Source organism: Chrysochloris asiatica, unplaced genomic scaffold (assembly GCF_000296735.1).
Source record: "Chrysochloris asiatica unplaced genomic scaffold, ChrAsi1.0 scaffold00055, whole genome shotgun sequence".
NCBI classification, from domain to species: Eukaryota; Metazoa; Chordata; class Mammalia; order Afrosoricida; family Chrysochloridae; genus Chrysochloris; species Chrysochloris asiatica.
The window spans coordinates 5464611-5477597 of record NW_006408573.1 but is presented as its reverse complement, the minus strand read 5'-3'; positions in this window follow the sequence as shown (position 1 = coordinate 5477597).

Here is a 12987-nt window from a genome sequence, read left to right as displayed (position 1 = left end):
AAGGTCGCTATGGGTCAGTACCGACTTGATGGCACCTAAGAACAACAACAATAACAAGTAGCAGTTTTTACTATAAAATTGAAAGCTCAAAAATCAGTTGTGAGAGTATAATTTAGAATAATGTCTGAGTAAGGATAAGAGTAAGGGAGTCTTGTGTGGCACTGGAGGATAAGCACTCGACCATAGGTCGGTTTGAACCTCAAGAACAGTGGTTCAAAGTCACCAGCCACTCCTTACAAACCCTATACAGGTCCACAATGAGTTGGATCTGACTCAATGACACTAACAACAAATAACAACAAAGGCTAAGAGATGTTTTCTGATAAATATCTAAAGGAGAGAAAATACTGATGAATAGTTTGTGTGTCCTTATAAGATAGGTCCCTATTTAGTTCATATTCAGCACGTGCCTGACTGATATTATTTTGTATAATCTCTCAGCTCCATCAGACTAATGGTTCTCAGACATTGCTGTGTCTAAGAATTAGCTAAAACACTTTTTAAAATGCAGAATACTGGGTCCTAGCCCTAGAATTTCTGAATCAATAAGTCTGAGGTGGAACCTGGAAATCTTCATTTAAAAAATCTTGCCCTCCACTCTGAAGTGATACTGATGTGCTTTGAGAAACACTACACTGGATTGTAAATTCCTTTGAGGTGACGGAGTTGCCTTAACTGTATATATTCCAAAAGGTCACGCATGATACACTGTCCACACTGTCATCAATTTTCTTCTTTGGTAATGAAAGTTTCCTGTCCATAGGCAAAGGCTGTGGTTATTAAGTGTCGTCAACTCGGTTCCACTCATAGCAATCCTGTATTGGGTTTCAAAACCACTGACCTTTCTGTTAGCATACAGCAGCACACCAGGACTCCAGGCAAAGACTAGTTCAGATAATACATCAAAGTCTTTCCAGCTCTGAGACTTTGGTTTTGAAAATAGAAATTTAGTGAATTGATGATTCTAGAAAAAAATACTTTTTCAGATTTATTGTTGTAAGTAAGATTCTGAAAAAATGAAGTGATACTGATACTGTATTTAGGAGTTTGTGAGAACTGATATAGTATATAGGAACTTGTGAAAAGAGTGGGTTTTTGTGTTATTTAAGCTCCCATCAGCTAATTCCTGCTATATTGTGTGTCTCATCTGTTACTTGTAGAGTTCATGAAGAAATTAATTTCTTTATTTATAGTTGTTAGGGGTAAAAATGGAAGAAAAAAGGGACTTCCACAAAGGAGTGCATTAAGGTTGATAGGTAACTGAAGGCAATTGAATTGAGTTCTTTAAATTGTTGCAATCCATTATGTGGATACTGTTGAGGACATCATTTGGTGAGTGTACTTTGGTTGTTCAAGAACTCCAGAGAGGATGTGCTTTTTTACCTCAATTTAGGATAGTAAGAGAATCCCACAAGGACACATTGGACTTGAATGGAGTGGACAATTGGAGGGACTAGGGCTTTCACATTGATAGGAAGACTGACCAAGAACTGAAATTAAAGGTGAAAGCTTAATTTAATATGAAGCCATTACTTAACAATGATGGTTACCTGTTGGAATTTTCTTGGAAAATCTTTCATCAAAAGCTAAGATTTTTATTCATAAGATGGAAATCATAGTATTTTCATCCTGCTTGGGTTGGAGTTGACAGATAAGATTAACAGGTCCATGTTTGTAAAATATTTATGTAATACTTATTAAACCCTCCAGAAGACAAGAGATTTCCTGACACAAAGATTTTTTGCATTATTTATCATATCTTCTGTCTTTATAGAGCTTTTCACACAAGCAGCTCAAACACCTTTTAGACATTACCTCATTAGTCTCCTGTAAGCTTCAAGGTCCAAAGTCTTCTTACTGTGTTGCTCTTTACAGATAGAGCCACTCTTATTTGTTCCTGTCAGCTTTGTATTTGTGAAAGCAAAAAAATAGATGAATTTTCTCTAATATCCACCTAAACCAGTTTGAAGTAGCTATAACAAGTGTGCCTTGGGTAGTGGGATGCTAGCAATTAGCTCAAACTTATTAGAAATGGTTTGAGGGTGTTTTACCAGTCTGTTGTTAAGTGTTGTCAAGTCAGTTCTGACTCATAGCCTCCCTGTGTAGGACTTCCAAGGAGTGAATGGTTAGTTTGGACTACTGACCTTGTGGTTCAAACTACCTTGCGGTCCACTGCTTATACTATAGTGCCACACTATGACTCGAGACTTTTATTGTTGTTAAGTGCCGTCAAGTCGTTTCTGAACCATGCGACCCTGTATAGGGGTTCCAAGGAACAACTTGTGACCTTGAATGATTCAAATGACCTGGCAGTCCAGCGCATTAACCCACAGCGCTACACCAGGACTCCAGACTAGACTGATTTAATTTTGTGACCCGCCTGCATCCTCTAAAGTACATGTGGTTTGGGGTGTTCCCAAAGTCTCTGCCAAGCACCAAGAATGTGATGTTCCAGTGCGGTAACATGGTTCTTCTGTTGAGCTGACATTTTAGGCATGGTATCAGTTCCCCAAAGGCCAGGAAAACCCTGACCTCTGCGTCAGAGAAAAATATTTTTATAAAATTCCGATGTGTGTGATTGAGTACATCTATAAAATTAAAGAAGGACAATTTAAAGAAAGACACATTTTAACCGGACACCTATCCATAGGGCTTTTAGCGCAAATTAGTAAGTGCTGAAAGGAGAAAGACAAATACAGAACTGATTTTCCTGTCTAACATACCTCCTGGCCACGGTAGCCTTTGGAGAGCACTATAAGGGAAAGTAAAGAGGAAGGAGAGAGGACTCTGAAATAGTTAACACCAATGTAAATCAAAACAGCACTGGCTTTCAAACAAATGGTGATGAAGAGAACACATACAGATCTCAGTAAAATCACTGAATATAGTCAATTAGCAATAACTCTGAAATTAATGAGGAAGATGCCCAATGAGAATCTTAAAACAAATCAAGGCTAGAATCCTTGAGTAAGAGGAGAGGTAGAGTGAATTTGGAATTGCTGCTCACTTTTATCATTCTTTCTTTGATTCTACCACCTCTGTGACTGTTCTATGAAGGGAGTGACACCAATCATTTTTCCTTTTTTTTGCCTCCCCCACCTCTGCTCAACTCACAAACTTGACTTGACCACTCCATACACATTTCCCTAACAAGAAAATAGTATTAAGGATGATATTTCCCTACCATTGTCTTCATTTAATACACATTTACTATGTGCTTGCCATGTGCTAGACAGTGTGTCAGGTGCTGGAGCTACACTTTTGAATATGACATGTATAACCCCTCTGCCATCATGTGGCTTCTATTTCTGGGCTGTTGAAATATAGCAATCTCTAGCAGACAGATAGACATCTACCTGTGCTTTATTGACTACGCAAAGGCTTTCGACTGTGTGGATCATGACAAGCTATGGACAACATTGCAAAGTATGAATATTCTGGAACACTTAGTTCTGCTTATGAGGAATCTGTACCTGGACCAAGAGGCAGTTGTTTGAACAGAACATGGAAACACTGAATGTTTTAAAATTAAAAAATGTGTGCGACAAGGTTGTATTCTTTCACCATACTTATTCAACCTGTATGCTGAGCAAATAATCTGAGAAGCTGGGTTATATGAAGAAAAATGTGGCATCAGGATTGGAGGAAGACTCATTAACAACCTGTTCTTGCTGAAAGTGAAGAGGACTTAAAGTATTTACTGATGAAGAGCAAAGAGCATAGCCTTTGGTATGGATTGCATCTCAACATAAAGAAAACAAAAATCCTCACCACTGGACCAATAAACAAGATTCTTATCAATGGAGAAAAGACTGAAGTTGTCAAGGACTTCATTCTTCTTGGATCAACTATTAAAACTCACAGAAGCAGCAGTCAAGAAATCAAATGATGTATTGCATTAGGCAAATCTGTTGCACAGACCTTTTTGAAGTGTTGAAGAGCAAAGATGTCAGCTTGAAGACTACGGTGCACCTGACCCAAGCCATGGTATTTTCAATAACCTCATAAGCATGTGAAAGCTGGACAGTGAATAAGGAAGACCGTAGAAGAATTTATGCTTTTGAGTTATCGTGTTGTAGGAGAATATTGAAAGTGTCATGGGCTGCCAAAAGAACCAATAGATCCATTTTGGAGGAAGTGCAGCCAGCGTGCTCCTTGGAGGTCAAGATGGCCAAACTTCTTTTCTCACACTTTGGACATATTGTCAGGAGGGACCAGTCTCTGGAAAAGGATATCATGTGGTAAGGTGAAGGGTCAGAGAAAAAGAGGAAGACCCCCAATGAGATGGATTAGCTAAGTGGCAGTATCAATGGACTCAAGTGTGGCAACAGTGGTGAGGTTGGCCCAGGATCGGGCAGTGTTTCGTTCTGCTGTGCATAAGGTCACTATGAGTCGGTACTGACTCGATGGCACCTAACAACAACAACAACAGTACATTACTTGATTTGATCATTATAACTGCCTTTTGAAGTAGCCAGGATTTCTATTTCCATGCCACCCTCCTTCTCATCCCTTCTCAACTTTGTCCTTAGGTAAATGTTGCCCTTTTGCTTTTGAATGATTGACCATTCCATGGTGAGCATACTTTACTGGTGTTGTATTTCCCCCTATGTACTTACCTACTGCTTAGCTGAAAATTGACTCACAAGGGTGAGTTCCTTTTTCAGACCCGAAGGGTCGTCGAGGGCTACAGCTTCAGGTTCTTCCAGTCTTTTTCTGACCAGTAAGTCCTGCCTTTTTTTTTTAAATTTTTTTAATTTTTGAGTTTTTGTCCACATTTTCTCCCAGTCTATCCAAAACCCTCGAATGTGATCCCGTTTAGAGCATTTGGTAGTGGTATTGGGCACTTTCAAGTTCTTCTGGTCTCAGAGTCATGAAGACTGAAGTTCACATGTTTCATTAGTTCACTGGACTAATTGATTCCAAGCCTCTTCAATTCTCATCACTCTTCTTTCTTCTGTACGTGGAGAGACTAATAGCTGCACCTTAGACTGTTGCTCAGGAGATTGTAAGATCCCAGATGCTACTCACCAAAATAGGATGTAGAACATTGTCTTTGTAGACTATGCTATGTCAATTGACCATGGTGTCCCCTAAGCCTATAGCCCTCAGACCCAGAAATTCATTGCCTTAAGATGTTTGATCATATCTAAGAAGTTTTCATCAATGTGCTGGACTGCAAAGTCAGTTTGAACTGCAATGTTGGCGGTTCAAGCTCACCAGCCGCTCCTCAGAAACCCTTGGAACCAACTTGATGGTACTTAACAACAACAACAATGCTCCACCACATTCATAGGTGTGTTTTCAGCAATAGAAAATACCCATGTACAAAAATTCTCTTTCAAACACTTATATATTTATGGGTATACTCCCACTCTTCCTCCCATGTATATCTGTCAATGCCTCTATCCACAGAAGAGGATATTTTTCATGTTTTGTAGCAGCCCTCTTCCCACCAAAGATTACAATGAGAAATTGAGAGTAGATGATATACAGCTATTAAAGGAAGATATTGGAAAATGTCAGTCACAATACATCTGAGCAAACAATAAATGAAACTAATTTTCAAAACTGTTATGAAGTGACATCCAGAAAGGCAGCAGAGTGAAAAGAACCCTGGGCTCAAAACCAAGAGACAGGACTTTTAGTCTTCATTCAGCCAACTTTGAGAAATCCAATTCATTTTCCAGGTCTCAATCTCCTCACTCTAAGAATGGTATTTGTCAGCATCTTTTATATTTCACATCCATAATTCTAAATCTGAGTTGCATGGACAGAAAACCCAGCAAGTAACATAAAGGGACTCTAGACTAAGGCCAAGCTTTAGAAGACAAAGCAAGAAAATGTTGGAAAACATTCAATACTTGGATCTGGCTACATCTATTCTGCTATTGAAATGGCTCCCTTTACTTTCTTCCTTCGTTTAAGCCAAGAATGAATCTTTCATTCTTGTGGAATTTTGCTTTAGAAATACAACACCTTTGTAAACAAAACAAGCCAGTATTATGAAAGGAATATGGTCTGACTGATTTTTGCAACTTAGAACTGATACTATTGCTAGAAATACTGAAATATTTTTAACCCATTGTGAAAGGTTTTCTACAGATTGCCGTTCAGCGCAACAGGGAGATAATGGCTCATAACCAACACCCAACTGATTTTGAGAGTATTTCTTTGTGGGTGAATAGGTCCAGTGGAGAAAACCCCAGGTGGCTGGAGGAGGATAGCCAGGGGAGTGGCTTAAATCTAAGTCCCTGTCTTTGGAAACAGACCAAGTCCTGTTCTACCACCCCATTTCAATCTGGTCAACGCTGGTTCTCAGGCCAGTGAAAATAAACCAACCACTGCTTGTCAAGGGGTTTGTCTTCTCCTAGTCTTGCCCTTCTTGTGAGTTTCTCTGGCATGGACTCTAACAGTGTTTTTGATTCTTTACTTAATCCCTGCACCCCTAGAGTGTATCTGCCAGATGACGAATCACTTTGGTAAACGATTACTATTTGCTCCCTGCCTACTTACTGAAAGGGGCTCATCAAGGATGTGGAGGAATTCAGCATGATACTTCCATGTACCTAAAGATGCCAGTGCTTTAAACATGAACAAAAACCCCAACAAACTAAGGAGTTATAGGTTTGCTCAATAGTGCGTAAAAATTAAGCTTTTCTTTGACTACAAAAGCAGTCTTCTATTGAAAGGAAAGACAGAATTGCACAGAAAACATCTGGATTCTCTACCTGCCTGCTACTAAACTGTGACATTTCAGTTTCTTAGGGGTGAAGACAACGTGCTGCTGGCTCCAGAATCTATCTGTCCTCCATCCACCCCAGGGAGCTACTCTATTTAGGAATCTGCTTATTTCACAGCTGACTGCCATCATTGTAACTACTAAGATAAACCACCCTCCTCTTTGTGACAAGTCTGAAACAGAATTCAAATAGGGGTTGAGAAGTTGGATCAGCTAGATAGATCCATTCTAGTTCTTTTATTTCCCTCCAGCACAGTTACTTTTGTCACAGGTCCTAAACTGATGCATTCAATTAGCAAGGTAAATCCAAGAACTCTTGGACGTGCCACTTGGAGAGTGAACATCCAAGCAGTGTCTGTGCTGGTCCTTTGAATTTACCCTGGTCCTAAGGACTAGACTCTCACCTTGGTCCTTATAAATAGGTCCAGAAATAGATCTCTTTTTTGCTTTTTTGTATCTGATTCTAACCTTGCTTTGGGGTAAGAGTTCTACTTTAGACTGTAATTTCCCCCTCAACCTCATGGAAATTCGAGCCTAATCCCTAAACCTAAAAACCTCATGGAAATTCGAGCCTAATCCCTAAACCTAAAGTCTGCATGACTAGATCCTTACTGCCACATCTCAAATGCCTGTCATCTGTCTGTTTGGAATTTTGCCGATTGCCAATGTTTGACTCTTCATATTGTTTCACTTTAGAATTTCTACCTGCTGATATTGTGGGACCTTCTCTCTACCTGCACAATGGTCTACATGAATTTCTTGCTTACTATCTAACTCCCATTAGTTGGATTTACTTTTGATTATTTTGAGTAGACCTGATTACCTGCTTCTTGTTGTTGTTGTTGTTAAGTACCATTGAGTCAATTCCGACCCGTAGCGACTCTGTATAGGGTTTCCAAGGAACCGCTGGTGAATTTGAACTGCCGACCTTGCAGTTCAAATGGCTTTGCAGTCTAGCACATTAACCCACGGCACCACACCAGGACTCGGATAACCTGCTTAGTCATCCTCAAACTTTGTTGTTATTGTTACATGCCATTGAATTGGTTCTGACTCAAAGTGATCCTGTAAAGGGTTTCTGAGGCTTTAAATCTTCGCAGGAGCAGAAAGTCTTATCTTTCTCCTACCAAGTTACTGGTGAGTTTAAACTACTGACTCTGTGGTTCCCAGTCCCATGCTTATCTTACATAGCCGAAATGCTCAAACTTAATGCACATTAAAAATTACCTACGATGCTATTAAAGGTATAAGTTCTTGGTTTTTAATCATTAATGATTATGATTCAGTAAATCTGAAATTGGGTTTAGAAATCTGCATTTTAACATGACCCCCAAATAGTTTTGAGCGAAGTAGATATAGAATGGTACCTTGAGTAAACCCTGTCTAGTTTCTGGGACTTAATACTTTCTTATCAAATCCAACTCATCACTTAACCAAATCTGATCTTGAAAGATCATGAGAAAATCACCTTTTCATGAGGAATTTCTGAATAGCATAACCATTGTCTACATTTTATTATTTTTGTTTCTAATTTTCTGCCTATTGAAATGTGGAAACTATACAGGAATTCTAATACCCATCTAGCGTAACTCTACCCAGTAGATCATGCAAGCCAAGCACAATTTTAAAAGTTCATATTTTTGTGAAGCTTTGGCTTGTCTTCTCTGTGATAAAGACAACATGGTATCTTAGAAATGCATGAATCAATTATATCTCTATTAGCTACCTGCATTTTAGAGCAGTAGAGGAAAATGTCTTATTCCTCTTGGGTCTGGATTTATGCTTAAATATTGCCCTCATAAATGTGTTTGTGTATGTCATTATAAAATCCAAAACCCAAACCCACCGCTGTTAAATCAATTCCAATTCATAGCGACCATGTTGTTGTTATTAAGTGCTGTTGGGTCAGTTCCAACTAATAGTAACTCTGTATAGGGTTCCCAAGGAGCTGCTATTGTATTTGAACCACTGACTTTGAGGACAGAAAAAATGTAAATTTATAAACTGGAACACTGTAAGTAAGAGTCATTCACGTGCATGAAATTGTTCTCTGTTGCAGGGCAATGAATTAAGTGAGGCCCACCCTGGCCTGTGTGTAATGTTTCTCAGATTTAGATTAAGCATTTTTAGAAAGAATACATCAGAGGACATATTGTAGACTTCATATTACATCAAAAGTGTCATAAGATGCCCCCAGTGGCTTAAGAAGAAAATATGTGAGCCATTTGGAACCTCTATAGGCCATTACCACCAATTGTGTGTCAGTTGTTGTATTGTTATGGATTATGTGTTGCTGTGATGCTGGAAGCTATGCCACCTGTATTTTAAATACCAGCAAGTTCACCCATGGTGGACAGGTTTCAGTGTAGCTTCCAGCCTAAGACAGACTAGAAAAGAGAGGCAGACCACTTCAAAATGGTTGTTGTTATTACTAAGTTCTATAGAGTTAGTTTTGACTCATATTGACCTATAGGGTTCCCAAGGACTGACTCATGGGTTTGAACCACTGATCTTGTGATTCACAGTCCAGTGTTTATCTGACAGTGCCACACCTGAAAACCTTATGAGTAGCAGAGAAACATTGCATGAAGATGAGCCCCTCAGGTTGGAAAACACCCCAAATATGACTGGGGAAGAGCTGCCTCCTCAGAGTAGAGTTGACCTTAATGACGGGAAAGGAGAAAAGCTTTCAGGATCTTCATTTGCTAATGTGGCACAACTCAAAATGGGAAGAAACAGCTGCAAACATCCATTAATAACCAGATTGTGGAATGTATGAAGTGTGAATCTAGGAAAATTGGAAGTCCTAAAAAATGAAATGGAATTCATAAAGATCAATGGCCTAGGCATTGGAGAGCTAAAATGGACTGGTATTAGCCACCTTGAATCAGTCATGTGGTCTGCTCTGCTGGGAATAACAAGTTGAAGAGGAATGGTGTTACACTCGTGGCCAAAAAGAGCACTTCAAGATCTATCTTGTCTATGATAGAATAATATACATAGGCCTACAAGGAAGACCCTGGTAGTTCTAGAGGATAAGCACTGGACTTCGAACTATAAGGTTGATGGTTCGAGCCCACCAGCTTCTCAGCAAGAGAAAGCTGAAGCTTTCTGCTCCCACAAAGATTTATAGCCTTGGAAACTCTACACAGGGTCACTATGAGTCAGAATCGACTCAGTAGCACTTAACAACAATAACAAGGAAGACCAGTTAATACCACTATTGTTCATATTTGTACACCAACCACTAATGCCAGTGATGATGAAATTGAAGAATTCTACCAATTTCTTTAGGAGTCCTGATATGGCTCTGTAGGATAATACAGTGGATTGCAAGACTGGTTTGAACCACAAGGTCAGTAGTTCAAACTCACCAGCTACTCCTCAGAAACCCTATACAGGGTTGCTATGAGTTGGAACCAACTCCACAACACTTAACAACAAGAACCAACTTCTTCAGTCTGAAATTGATCAAGCATGCAATCATGATGCATTGATAATTGCTGGTGATTGGAATGCAAAATGGGAAAAAAAAAAAAGAGTTATCAGTAGTTGGAATAAATGGCTTTGGTGATAGAAATGATAGTTGTTGTTATTAGGTACCATCGAATCGGTACCAACTCACAGCGTTCCTGTGCACAAAAGAATGAAACACTGCCTGGTCCTGGGCTAACCTTGCAATTGTTGCCACACTTGAGCCCATTGATGCTGCTACTTTGCCAATCCATCTTACTGGGGGTCTTCCTCTTTTTCTCTGAGTCTCCACCTCACCAAACATGATACCCCTCTCCAGTGACTGGTCCCTCCTGACAATATTTCCGAAGTATGAGAGATGAAGTTTGGCCATCCTGACCTCCAAGGATCACTCTGGCTGCACTTCTTCCAACACAGATCTGTTGGTTCTTTTGGCAGCTCATGGCACTTTCAATATTCTCCTCCAACACCATAACTCAAATGCATCAATTCTTCTACGATCTTCCTTTCCTCACTGCCCAACTTTCGCATGCATATGAGGTTATTGAAAATATCCTGGTTTGTGTCAGGCGTACCTTAGTCCTCAAACTGACATCTTTGCTCATTCACACTTTAAAAAGGTCTTGTGCAGCAGATTTGCCTAGTACAATACATCATTTGATTTCTTGGCTGCTGCTTCTATGAGTGTTGATGGTTGATGCAAGAAAAATGAAGTCTTTGAAACTTCAATCTTTTCTCCATTGATAAGAATGTTATTTATTGGTCCAGTGGTGGGTATTTTTGTTTTCTTTACTTTGAGATGCAATGCATACCAAAGGCTCTGGTATTTGATCTTCATCAGAAAGTATTTTACATCCTCTTCACTTTTAGCAAGCAAGGTTGTACCATCTGCATATCACAGGTTGTTAATGAGTCTTCCTCCAATCTTGATGCCACATTTTTCTTCACATAACCCAGCTTCTTGGATTATTTGCTTGATACTAGAGATCACACAATAGAATTTTGCAAGACCAATGACGTATTCATTGCAAATACCTTTTTTCAGCAACATAAATGGCAACTATACATGTGTACCTCACCAGATGGTTTATACAGAAATAAAATAGAGTACATCTATGGGAAGAGATAATGGAGAAGCTCAATATCATCAGCCAAAACAAGGCCTGGAGCAGACTATGGAACAGACCTTCTATTGCTCACATGCAAGTTCAGGTTGAAGCCAAACAAAATTAAGACAAGTCCATGAAAGTAAAAATATGACCTTGAATATATCCCACCTGAATTTAGAGACCATCTCAAGAACAGACCAAAATGAATATCAGAAAAGACTCTGAAACTTGCTCTTGAACCTATAGAAGGTAAAACAAAAGACCTAGAGTTAGAAAACCAAAAGGAATGAATACACTCAGTATTTCTCAAACTGAAAGAACTGAAGAAAAATTCAAACCTCGATTTGCAATGTTGAAGGACTCCATAGGCAAAATATTAAATGAGGCAGAAAGCATTCAAAGAAGGTGGAGGGAATATACAAAAGTCACTATACCAAAAAGATATGATCCATGTTCAACAATTTAAAGAGGTGGCATATAAAGGAAGAAGTCCAAACTGTACTGAAGGAAGGCACTGGCAAAAATGAAGGTTCCAGGAATTGACGGAATATACAAATTGATGTATTTCAATAAACTGATGTAGCACTGGCAGCACTCACTCATTTATGCCAAGAAATTTGGGAGGCATCTACCTGGCCAACCGATTAGAAGAGATCTATATTTGTGCCCCTTCCAAAGAGAGGTGACCCAACAAAATGCAATAATCATTGAACAGTATCATTAATATCACATGGAAGTAAAATTTTGCTAAAGATAATTTTAAAAACAGCTGCAACAGACATTGACAGGGCACTGCCTGAAACTCAAGATGGATTCAGAAGAAGACATGGAACTAGGGATATCATTATTGACGTCAGATGGATCTTAGCTTAAAGCAGAATGCCAGAAAGATGTTTACTTGTACTTAGCTTACTATGTAAAAGCATTCAACTGTGTGAATCATGACAAACTATGCATAACATTGTGAAGAGTGGTTATTACAGAACACTTAATTGTACTGATGAGGAACCTGTACTTAGACCAAGAGACGGTTATTAGAGCAAGGGAATACTAAATGGTTTAAAATCAGGAAAGACATGTGCCAGAGTTGTGTCCTTTCACTATACTTATTCAATCTGTATGCTGTGCAAATAACCTGAGAATGTTGATTATATGAAGAAGAACATGGCATCAGGATTGGAATAAGACTCATTGACAACTTGTGATATGTAAATGACACAACCTTGCTTGCTGAAAGTGAAGAGGAGTTGAAATACTAATGAGGATCAAAGACTATAGCCTTTAGTATGATTGCACCTCAGTTTAAAGTAAATAAAAATCCTCACAACTGGACCAATAAATAGCATAATGATAAATGGAGAAATGGTTGAAATTGTCAAATACTTCACTTTGCTTGGGTCCACAATCAACACTCATGGAAGCAGCGCCAAGAAATCAAACAACATATAGCATTAGGAAAATCTGCTACAAAAGAAATCTTTAAATTGTTCAAGAACAAAAATGTCATTTTGAGGACTAAGATGTGCCTCACTCAAGCCATGGTGTTTTCAGTCGCTTCGTATGCATTTGAAAGCTGGACAATGGATAAGGAATTGATGGATTTGAATTACGGTGTTGGTGAAGAATATCAAAAGTACCATGGACTGCCTGAAGAACAAACAA